Genomic DNA, 13,143 nt, shown 5'->3' on the forward strand with positions numbered 1-13,143 from the left:
GAGAATATGTTTGTATTGAGACTACTACAACAGTTGGTTAGGGCAAACATTTGACATTTGGGACACACTTTCTACCTGAGAGTAGTATGAAATGACCTCAAAGCATACGATCAGCATCATCTTTGATATTCAACCAAGACACTCTTTTCCCAACCTTAAACAAATGATATGAGTCACCAAATAAATAACCACACAACATTTATAATGTTTTCTTTTCTTTTTTGCAAGTATTGTAGGAGAACAAAAGAAATCTTCTGTCAGTGAGCAGTTTGCAGATAAAGCACTTCAGTATAAAGATTTGGTTTAATACCACCAAAATCCAAGGGGCAATGTGTCCTGTAAAATTAACTAACTATTTGTGTTTGTATGTAATTTTCAGGACTATATCCTCTATTGTATAGCCAGAAACTGTACAATGTTAGCCCTCGACAAAGAGGAGAAGGATAACTTGGAAGGAGTTTTTCTTTTTCTGTTTTTCTTCCTTTTTTTCTTCTACCATGTCTAAGTGTGTCTAAGACTTTCCATTTGGCTGTCACCTTAGATCTGCTTCTTATCTTCTGAGAACTCATCTAGTCTTCTTGGCAGCTAATGGACCCGGTGTGGAGGTGTGGCAATAAAATGGTGTATAGTCAGTGGGGTCATAGTGTCAGCATGGGGAGAACCTTACAGTGAGGGCTTTCAGAATCGCTGGTAATGTTGGGGGGTGAATGATAAAAATAACATCTCTAAATAAGGGTATCAATTTCTGTCACAAAGAGTATTTTAGCATGCAAACAATTAGATGTTGTGCAATAAGGGTTAGGGTTAGGGTTGTTAGGGTAACTGAAGCTGATCTGTAACAAGGTTTTCTTCTTTATGTCAGTGTAAGGAGAAGAAGAGGTTTATACGCAGAGGTGTTGAAGCAGTGCAATGACAGATAAAGCTTTTTGCTTCTGCAAAGCAAAATACCTTGATAGACATTATTCTTATGGAAAGACAACATCGCCGAAGAGTGGTGAAATGTATTGGTGGCACCTAAACAAATTGGCAAGATAGAAAAACTTCAATCTACTCTGCATACGATTTAATGAAACAGATACTACTCGTGGAATTGCTGCCAGCTGCACAGCACCATTTGCCGCTGAGAAGGAGAGCGAGGATAAATCAGAAGTCAAATGCCAATACGCCATCGGCCAAATCTCTCAACCTGATGAAACACAAGAATAATCAGATTTGGAGATGCTTTTTGGAGGGAGTGGGAGTGTTGGGTGATGATATGAGCAGGATAGACAGAACAAGGAGCGAGTTTCCCCCGACTGACTGACAGTACTAAACAAGGCTGTTCTCTTGTGGACGGTGGTGGGGGGGTAGGGTGGGGTGGGGGGGTAGGGTGGGGCGGGGGATCACAGGGTCTTGTCCCCCGACATGATCCCAGCAGCTTGGAGAGACAACATAGAGGAGAGATAAAATGTTCTTTGTGGGGCACTAAGGATGCGTTGGTTGATCTGTGGGTCAGATAAGGGGAGTGAAATTGAGAGTTTGACAGATGAATTAGTCTTGTTATATAACGTTCATTGTGCACAAGGTCAACTGAATGTGTGTCTGTGCACATTTAAGTTCCATTTCTAATGTATTTGTATTACTGCCTGCAACCACGGTGAGTAGATCTCTGTTTGGTTGTCCATGGTGACAAATGTGTTTATCCGTGTTACCTTTTTGCAGGTATTTCATCACCTTGTTCATCAGTTGACACAGACGTGGACAGAAAAGCCTGAAAACAGCAGCTACATAGCTACTTCTCTGTCGAGCCGAACACTAGACACCTCGGCTGCCATTGTATTTGCACACTCTGCAGACGCATTCACACACATTTGCCTTCACTTGTTTAGCTGCTGACTGCTATAGCATACGTTTTACAATGACATGCATTTATCTGTAAAGACTTATTGAAACATAAGATTCCTCCTGTACATGGTATGTAAGTAATAGTTCATGACATAATTCATCCATCACAGGCATGTTTAGACAGGAGAGTTTGTTATCTCATAATGTTCTCTGAATTCAGTACTGTCAGAATTGTATGGCTGGATTTAAAAAGAATATCATGAACATCTCATGCGGTATCTGTCATAACGAGCAAAAATGTCCAGTTACTGCAAAGCAAAAACCATTCAAAAGTAATACAAATCCTACAATGAGAATAAACAAAAGTAATTCCTTTCAAAAAAGACTAACATATAAACCGATAAAATACATACATTGAATTTATAATTAAGGAAATGCATAACATAAGCAATAAGTCTCTCCGAATGCAAGTCTTTGAAGAAATAAGCTGCCATTTATTTACAAACTAGTTAATTATGCCAAAAATAGTTCCACTTGTATTATTATTATTTTAAACAAAAACATTTTCCAAATCATTATTTATTATCTGAGTTAATAATTACCAAGTGATCACTGACTGTCACATCTTTGCTCCAACTTTTCACAGTTTCTCTGAAATATTTTATTTTAACTAACTCACTTTGATTTCTCTCCAATGTGTTTTTGAGTGAAGGCTGTTGAACCTCATATCATCTTTGGATAGCTTCGTAGTGATTGCACTTTTGTTATTCCGTGATTGGCCCTCTTTTGTTTTCACTGGAAACGAGCTCTCTATTTTAAGACTGTAATCATGCAAACACACTGTCCACAACCACAACGTCACGGTCTCACTGTCAACGGGCCGTTGTTTGTCCGACTCGTGGTGATCCATCCGCCTGTCTGAGTGAGAGAGCAGCGGTAGCAGCGCAGAGAGGGAGGGGGACAGCCCGCTACTGTAATGTGGAAAACACCGGTGCGTTGCCTGTAAGGGACGCCAATTTCCTGGGGAAGATTTCTTTTTGTTTTACGCAGTAGATCTTTGATATTGTATATTTTGTTCTGATCTCGGGGGCTTTTAAGTGAAGCATGAACTGTGTGTGTGTGTGTGTGTGTGTGTGTGTGTGTGTGTGTGTGTGTGTGTGTGTGTGTGTGTGTGTGGTGTGTGTGTGTGTGTGTGTGTGTGTGTGTGTGTGTGTGTGTGTGTGTGTGTGTGTGTGTGTGTGTGTGTGTGTGTGTGTGTGTGTGTGTGTGTGTGTGTGTGTGTGTGTGTGTAGCCTATGTGTGTGTGTGTGTGTGTGTGTGTGTGTGTGTGTGTGTGTGTGTGTGTGTGTGTGTGTGTGTGTGTATGTGTGTGTGTGTGTGTGTGTGTGTGTGTGTGTGTGTGTGTGTGTGTGTGTGTGTGTGTGTGTGTGTGTGTGTGTGTGTGTGTGTGTGTGTGTGTGTGTGTGTGTGTGTGTGTGTGTGTGTGTGTGTGTGTGTGTCAGCGTGTCAGCGTACCAGACATACAGTGTATCATGCTGCAGCAGCGCCATAGGCAGCACGCACACAGCACTGTTTCCATGGAGCAGAGACAGCAGGCCTGAATCCGATAGAGTAAGATCATTTAAACTAACACTTTGCTAACTTAACGACAGGCATGTATGCTTTATTTTATTTATATTTTTTAAAGAGTTAAAAATCAATAATTACTCACTTAATTCTCGAGCTCAAATTAATCAGAACTTATTTCTTGCATGCACGCGCGGCGAAGAGGCCTTTATTATTTGCATCGTTATTCGCTAATTATTCAAATATGCACTCATTCTGAAATGTCCTAAATGCCTTCATTTATTTTATTTTTATTTTAAACTATGGCTGGGCTTGTAATGTCGGATAAGCACAATGTTTCTTTTTACATTGCAAATGAATAATTTCAGTAAATCAATAAATTGTCCTTATTCTTTATTTCACTCGTGAAATATATGAATGTAAAATTCAGTGCTGCATCCAACTATATAATATACATAATATAAGTATACTTCCAAATGGAGAAAAAAGTATGCATTTTTGTGTTAATTATGTGTGATTGTGAACATGTATATTTCATTTAAATGTTACTTTTGAGACGATTGTCCTTAACGTAACATTTCAACAAATGTAATTATGATTATTTTAAGATTTGTATTATTATTATTATTTGTTATTGTTGTTGCTATTATACAATGATAGCTATTGTATACTATCATTGTCCTGCCGTGTGTCCTGCAGTTCCCTAGCGCCATGCAGTGGACGGAAACTATTTCCAATGCGGTTTCATTTTCCTCTCCTCACTGCCAGGAGGGATTTCTGCTCATTTGGTGAGATCCTTTGATACATCAGAGTTATGATTCCCTTATTCCACTTTCGGTTGGTAATTCTAAATATTTAAATCCATGCAATTCTTTTTCACAAAAAATATGCTTTTTGACACTTTTGATCGCTGATTACAATTGTCAGATCGTTTTAAAGTAGTGCCTCCGCTAAAAAGAATTTTTTTAACGATTATGCTTTGCCTTTAAAGGGGTCCAGATATATCTTGTCAAAAGCAAAATAAACTTTTGTTCCAGTCAACTTTGATGTCAAAAATCAAAAGCGTTTTAGCACCAAATCCATTTCAGCAGGAAAGCCTAATAGCCTAATTGGGTCTATCAAGTAAAATTGATACAATAACATCCCCTCGCGCGGTTCAAAGAATGCCCAAAGAAAACTGTGACACTTTTCTTTTTTCCCTGTAATGACCCCTGCAATTTTCATCCACCCGGACTCATTTGCCGTCGAGGGGCGGAAATATTACATGGACCATTTGAGGATGATTTTTCTTTGAAACAGTTTCTCCAGGTCGCTCCTGAGGGGAGTTTGAAAACATGTCGGCCTTAATTAGCGCTCCAAACATCACACACGAGACCAGGATTGTGACCTGTTTGGGATTTTCATAACAGAATATTACAAAAAACATACCTTTTTATTTGTATTAATCCGTCATAAAGAGTGCACCATTTCTGGACACCACATCTAACGTACATTTACAAGACAATCTATTTTACCGTTGTTTTTTTTTCGATTTATTTTATCTGTGTCTCTTTGTGAACTTTATTATTATCTACTAAAACATTACAGTGTCCTGCCTGAATTGTTACTCCTAAAATTAGGCCTTTACCTCCCTGAAATCATAATGTTGTCTAATATGTTAAATAGTGAGGTAAAAAAAAAATACATATATATATTATCTTCTCACTGTTTAATATTTCCTGGATGAAAAAATAAAAAAACAGAGCAATGTCGCTCGTTATTTCTGCCTTCCAAGGTAGTTTCCTTTCTTTCTATCTTTGTTTTAAACATGTACATATCAAGCTCAGTTTGCAGTTAAATATCATAATAATTGTTCTATATATTATTGTTGATTGAACACTTTTTAATAATTACCTTTAAAAAGCAGATCTGACATATAAAAAAAACGTTTTAATATGAAGGGAGATTTTAGATCAATACATTCTCAGCAAAACACAATATATCAATATGACAATACCAGTGATATATCAGCTTACAATAAATAGAATCATGATTTGTGTTCTGTTGCACTACTTTTGTCCCCCTAACAAAAAGATAGAAAAAAATATGGTTGTGCGTCATGGCCATTTCAATCACATTACATCAGTGATGATACCAGTCTATAATAGTAATAATTTACTCCAGTTGCCTATTAATCACCTTCCATTAGTATCTATACCGGGCTTTCAGAGGGGTTCCTGACCATGGTTCAGGATAAATTAGTCATCAAGCCAACCGCAAAAATACAATAAATAACTGCCTTTTGTTCCCGTGTGTACTTTTTCATTTAGGTTGAGAACACAGGCATCGATTAAAATATGTTTTCCCACCATCAGAATTGGGGATGGTGTCCCATGAGATATGAAGGTTGGTGCGGGTGGAGGGAAGGAAAGGAGAGAAGGGAGACTCATGTGCAACACTTTAAAGGAGGAGGGTTCTCCATCTTGCTTTGTCAGGGGGCCTGCTGACTTGGGGAAACATCTGCTGTGTAGAAATAGAGACTGATGACTCAAATGATATGCAGTCAGAGGGTCTTCCAGCTTAATGTAATGGTGAAAATATGGATAAAACCACATCCCTTCGACGCCTTACCCCAGAAGGCATGGGCTCACAAAACACAAAATATAACTTTTTCTCATTTACACACTCTTAAAAATCTGGCACGTCAGGGTGTTTGTGTTTTAAAATGAAAGTTCAAAAGATAAGCTGTAACACCCCCTCGCCAAGTGGATCCACACATTTCAAAGTGTAGGCTACCTCACCTTGCGTGCTTGCTGGGACGACCACAACTAAACACATATCAGCAGGGTTGTTTGTTGTCTGTCTCTAATAATCAGCCTCTCTGCCATTTGATCTGGCAGCTGAGAAGTCTGTCTCTGTCTGCTGCATGTTCCTTGTTGTGTTGGTCCACTTGAGTGAAAATGGAATTTTTAGGGGCACGTTTCACCTTTTGGTTAACTCTGCAACAGCGGCTTGTTGATGCTTTTTATGATTAGGACGACTAAATTAGAACCAGAGAAAGCAAAGCAGGAGAAAGATAGACAGAAACTGCTTGAGCGGCCAAGCGAGGACCATTTCTGCCTACTACTTGTTCTAGTATTAATACACAGAGCCAATAAGCCTTTGTTTCAAAAAGATGAATGCTGTCGTTGTTATTGTAATGATAATCAGCATACACAGGGCTTATGGCACGAGGAGGCACACCGTTCCTTGATACTGTAGCATGTCCCTTGTTGTGATGATCAAGGAAGACAGGAACAACATCATGTTTAATAAAATGTCCCCACCATGTGCTGATTTACATACAGTTGTGGATCCTCCATGAAAGCTGAACAACAGTGAAAAGGGATCTTGTGCTCATGTTCCTCGGTTTCAGGCATGCCAGTAAATGTATCTTACCACAAGAGGCAGATTTTGAGAATATGCAAAGAGAGAAAGCTAATGTATTATTATTATTATTATTATTATTATTATTATTATTATTATTGTTATTATTATTATTATTATTATTATGTGTTCCTCACTCCAATATCTATCTAATGACTGCAGGGTCTCACGATTCGAGCTTTGATTTGGAGCCCATTCTCCAAAGTGACTTGAGTGGACTAGCTGAGCTAAGACACCATTTTCAGGAGATTGCAGAGTAAGTGCCTCTGACAAGACCTTTATTTATATGGCACTTGACTTTCTCTATCTCTCTCTGCTGTTTGGGGAAAAGAGAGCAAGAAGGGGAGAAAAAGAGAGTTTATTTACTGTTATTGATTGGGTTTTAGAGGATGAAAACCACTATGTGCAGGTCAAAACAAATAATAATAGTAAAAGCAGTTTGCAATAATGCCTTTAGTGACCCTTTAAAAGAAGAAAGTTTATAGCTAGTGTTGTGTTTAAAGTCTGGTGACTAAATATAGTCATCTTGCAAAAGGTTTTCTCATATCAGATACAACATGATGATCCAGTCCACGGGAAATTCTACTATTTTTAATAATGAGTTAAAATATTATTCTAGTTTAGCAGAAACACATGAGGAAATAAACGTGTTTCCCTTTACAGGTGAAATGTAAACTTCACATGAGAACACTGATCTGGTTCAAAGCAAGCTTACAGTACATGTGTGTTTGCCACAAAACACTCTAAGTTTTATTTCATCAGACTCAAGTTAAAAAGCTAATTACAATATTGTCTTCATTATATTTACTAAATATTGCTCTCTTAACCATTAACCCAAATAGCTGTTCCAGTGCATGACTGTTTGTGTGGGTGTGTGTCACTAGTGTGTGTAACAAAGACTTCCTGATGACAAATGTTACACATTTATTTAATTGGTCACAGTTGATTAAAAATAATTGCATAGTGTAAAATTGATGATAAATTGAAGGTACGGATAAATCATAGCATTTTATATGTTTAAACTTGTATGATAGGCCTATGCAAACGCCTAGTTCATCTGTTGACTAACAACTCTCCCTTGTGGGCAGGGAGGACATTGCACGAGTACGGAAAAATAAAATCTTAAAAAGCACATTCACCTTTTTGTTTCCCATCATACTGGCTCTCTTGTCTAGAACAATAATATCTCACGCTTCCCCTTTGTTAGTTTCTCCTTTCCATATTACATATATAAGGCTCTTTCTGAATATCTCATCACAAAGAATGAACAGATTGAATGTGTCATTTCCAAATACCAGAATATTATGACATAACCTTTTTTTATTTTCATTTGGAATATTCAACAGATTTCAAAACACCTTTTGGAAAAATTCTTTAAAATGTGATGTTTACATCATTGTACTCTTGATATTTCATAGAAAGTAACGGTTAAACACAATGCCATCTATCACCAAATGCGATACGGTTTGCCAATGGGCTGTTGATCTACAAATATTGTGGTTGCTATGTGACAGGAACAGTATGATGATGGCAAACTGCCACTCATGCAGTTAATTATACACTCTTGTTTTAGCTGCGTGAGTGGCAGCGTATGTGAGGTTCTGTGGTGCCACAGGTGTGCCGTAGGTGGGTGTTTTATAGCCGCTCAGCCAATCACAGCGTTCGCGAAGATCCTCTCAATAATTAGATCAAATAATGAATTCAATAATGGAACAATGACACTGGAGAGGACGTGCTTTGCATCTCAGAGGCGTTGATAGGCCTCATCACGAAACCAAGTGGGGGTTGGAGTGTCCAATAGCTTATTGGTTTTAAGAATCAACCATAATACTCAATTTGTCTATTTGTTTAATATAAAAAAAAAATGAACTATGCTATGGCTAAGTACATTATTTAATCTGATTCAATAATTCAATTTTATTCTGAAAACAAGAGGCAAATCACGGATAGCGTTTTTAGCATATTACTATGTATCTTTTAAGTACCATTAGTGCTTATTTATGTCAGTGATGTGATGTATTATGAACAGCTGTTACAAGCATCAGGGTTTGCGACTTTCTGCCTTTTAACAGACTCATTTGGAAAATATCAACAAGCCAAAACACATAAATATTCTAAAGCTAACCACACACATCGCTTTGCATTTTGTTTTGCTGCAATCTAATGAACAGGCATACTATTGAATTAGATTCAATATAGTACTCAATAAATGAAAGACATGCTTGCACTGTTTTAAAGATAATTTCTGTGACTTAATTATGAAGGCCATTTAATTACTGAATAAAGCATTTTCTTCTCAGCGGAACAGGGGCATATAAAATAATTAGTCTTGTAGTATATGAAATGGAAAGAGTAACTACATTTTCAAACTGAATTTTCATAATACCTAACAAACTTCCCAATATAAAGAAACATTGACTACCTTGAAAACCCATATATCTTCTGATTCATCTAAATTGTTTGTATGTTGCTTTGGATAAAAGCATAACAAACTATGATCTTTTAACTAAATTAAAGTTCTAAATGGAAATGAATTGGTGGGGGTTAAGATTTGTTAAATACTATAATGAGGCAGTGAATACTGAACTAAAAGGAACACGGAAATGTTACTAACATATGAAATGAATATTATTATTAACACTGAGTTATTTAGTTCACATTACACACGACCAGTAGACCCTTGAATATCTGTGCTACTGATTACAATTCATTCGTTCATAACTAATAAACATGTTTAGCCATTGTACCATGATTCCCAAAATGAGTACACAACACCAGTCCACATCCTTGGTTTCCTTCTAGGTCTACGTTCCCCCTTAGCCTTCTTGGACTGCTTGTGGCATACACTCATCAAGGGGATTAATGTCCTTCAAACTTTTATATCCGACATAAATGACAGATTGTTTTCTCTCTTGCGTTTTGATGTGTGCACGAGAGGGGCGCAGAGGGACGGCTTTGAAGTCGACAGAGCTTTTATCTTCCTCTATTTACATTGGCTAAAGTGTTAAGTGGAGTTCTCGTTTGGCTTAAATGATGTAATACCCTGCAATGAGAGATTTACAGGAAGGGAAATTGCAAACTCTCTGGGCTCCTTTCTGTGGCCCCCTTCTAACAAAAACTATTTATGCAAATGCAGAGGCTGTGGACGGAAAGCACTCCCAGACAAAATCAGATGTTTCAGAACAGGCTGCCGTGCTGAGTTGGCAGATGTTCTGTCGCTTCAGCAGGGACCCTTTAAACAAAAGCTGTTGATGGCTCTCTGCGCTGAGTGTAAGCCAAGAGCTGCATTTCCTCGGAGCCATCTGGAAGATGGCAGAGTATTTGTTTGGCCGGAGCTGGCCTTGCACAGGAGCCACGGGAAATTGAGGGCACTAATTGAAACGATACTAATGACCCAATAATGGCCACTACTGACCGCCTCTAATAATATAATTGTCTTCCCATCAATAAAATACAGATCAACTGATAGACACATTTTAAATGGGGGGATATATTGTATACATTTTAAAAAGCCTGATCACCCAATTATGGTAAATAAAACATCTGTTTGATTTTGGAAGTGTTGTGTTACATTGCAAAAGAAAAAATGCTTTTTCATTAAAATAATTTCACTATACCGGGCTATTGACAACTGTCTTTGGGTGATAGTTTATCAATCTTATGAGGAAATATAGCTTCCGAAAATAAAAACATGTTGATGTATGAGAGTTGAGGTGAGATAAATATCAAATAGGAGTGACCAGTTATAATGACATGTGAGTCACTTTATAATGTCTCTACTAATGTTGACTTAAGGTCGGAGAATGATTTATGTTAAATTTTGATGCAATGACTCACAAATTAGGATAGTTAAGTCACCTCACAACACAAAAATCAACGTCATTTAAAATCTAATCACCCATAGAGTAAATATTTAATCAACACTTACAGTATAATGAATCCTTTGGATAAAGACACCCAACTGTACTAAAAGATAGCATAACTCTAGGGCCACAGCGAATTAGATGAAGGCTTTGATGCAAACATGATGCCATTTCATATTTCTATCAAATCCATTTGAAATGAGAAAATACACTGTTGCAATCAAACCTGTGACTCAAGTCTGACTAGAGCCCACACCTCCCAAACCTGTTTCTACATGGTTCTCAGGATATTTATCTACCACAATAACACTTAATTGTGCCAAACCTGGTGACGGTTGAACCTCCCAAACCCACAGCTCTCACATCAGATGGTGATGACCCTGACCCGTACCACCCACAGCTCAGAGTTGAACCCTCGCTGACCTGGCTGGCATATCAGAGGTCAGGCTGATAGGACCTACCACGTTGTCCATCCCCCATGACCACTGCCATGACAGATACCAGACAGTGTGTGTGTGTGTGTGTGTGTGTGTGTGTGTGTGTGTGTGTGTGTGTGTGTGTGTGTGTGTGTGTGTGTGTGTGTGCTGTGTCCCTTTTCCTCTCTCTTTGAAGTTTAAAAAAATCGGCAGTGTTAGCACTGTCTACAAAGCGGTGTGAAGCTACAGCCCCCAGCTGCCTCCACTTCAGTGGGAGATGGCATGTCAAAACAGCACATGGCTCTGCCCTGCCAGAGTCACGCCTGCAAGTGGAGCACTCTCACGGGTCATCTGGAGCGACACAACAGCCACAATCATTCACACACCTCTGCTCTGTTTTCATTAGAGGACAACATTTGCATTTACACAAAATTAGAATTACACCAGGCATGTTACTGTGTGTGAAGTAGGAGTACCTAATACAGTGTTTTGGTGAGTTTTGAAGTGTTTCTCTCTTCAAATTAATTAATTTAGCAGAATTTCCAAGTGTGACTGTGAGTGAGGAAGCACTTCAGCTGTTATGTTGTAAATATACAAATACAATAGTGACTTTGTTATTGTAAATTAAAGTTATAGGAATCAATCTGTAGAATCTGTAGATCGGGTCCATTCTAAAAACACTTCCATGCATTACATGTCACATTTCAGTTATAAGTGGCTATTTTTGGACATTCTGTTTTATGATAGTAAGCCTGAAATTAAGTGTTTAGTCGAACTCTTAGCTTTCTTAAGAGGGCTTTTTCAAACAACCTTGTTGTCTCTCACAGTTGGCAGAAAAGCGACGTAAAACGTAATTGACTTGTAATTGTGTTTGCGCTAATGCTATGTCAATCCAGAGCCTGGTCTCCTTTGTCCAGTCTGTAGGGCATTTGGCTGCAGCAATAAACTTGGCAAGCAAGATAACAGGTGAATGGCCATGGCCTAATAGGCCATCTGTGGAAAACACATTGCAGTCAATTAAGAGTCCACTGCCTCCAGTTGTGGCCATTAGAAAGCCCCACTTCGACAAGTGACTCTTCAGTGGCTTTTACTCTGCCCACTCCTTTTCATAAACGCTGTCCTCGAGCTGCCCAGTCCCTCACAGACTGTCTTTTTGTCTAGTTCCGTTGTCCACTAGGCTTTTTTCTAGTTTCTATCAAAATGCAGTTTTCCACTCAAGGATTTGATGTGACCCTGATGGTCAAACAGAGCCTCCTTCACTACCTATTTATCTCTGCTGTCCTGCTCATTTTATTTCCCCCACTACACCACACAAAAGAAACATGGCTCTTCCTTCCTCTGGAGAGGACATACTTGAGAATAATAACATACACACAATAAACTAATTTAGTCCATAACATTTAGCCTTTACTATTTTTCACATGCACGTGCGCACCCACGCACACATACACGCACTTTAAAAGGGGACATATGTTAATATCTTAATATGTATTCACATTATGATAAAAAATTATATATATATATATATGTATATATATGATTTTTTAATTCATATCAATAATAAATATCTCTAATAAATCAAAAAACTAGTGTGCTCAACTCATATTTGTTCATTTCATCAAATATAAAGTTTGTTAGATGACACTAAGAGCACTAAGGGGAGTGTGCTGAGAATGTAGACTCCATTTTAAATTGCAGAACTGAGAACAGTTCACTATAATAAAGCTCATTAGGTTATACAAATAAGAAAACAATCGTTCTTGGGGTCTTCAAAATGTGTCTACCATTCATATAGTAGTTCCAGACTTGAGCCCATGCAGTTGAGACTTCTTTTATTTTCTGAGTGAGTTGCTCCTGTTCACAAATATTCATTGATGTTTAAGCTATGAATAAACATACTGAACATTTTTATTTAAGCAGTATTTCCCTGCGGTGGACTCTCATAATTTCAGACTGATTTCAAAATAATGCGAAAGCTAAGACGTGACAGAGTACATATTTATCCGAGTATATGAAATCAAACATGTCACTGTGGCGTAGGCGTTTCCGCAGCCTTCAGTTGGCTTTAT

Source organism: Notothenia rossii (assembly GCF_949606895.1).
Source record: "Notothenia rossii genome assembly, chromosome: 11".
Taxonomy (NCBI): domain Eukaryota; kingdom Metazoa; phylum Chordata; class Actinopteri; order Perciformes; family Nototheniidae; genus Notothenia; species Notothenia rossii.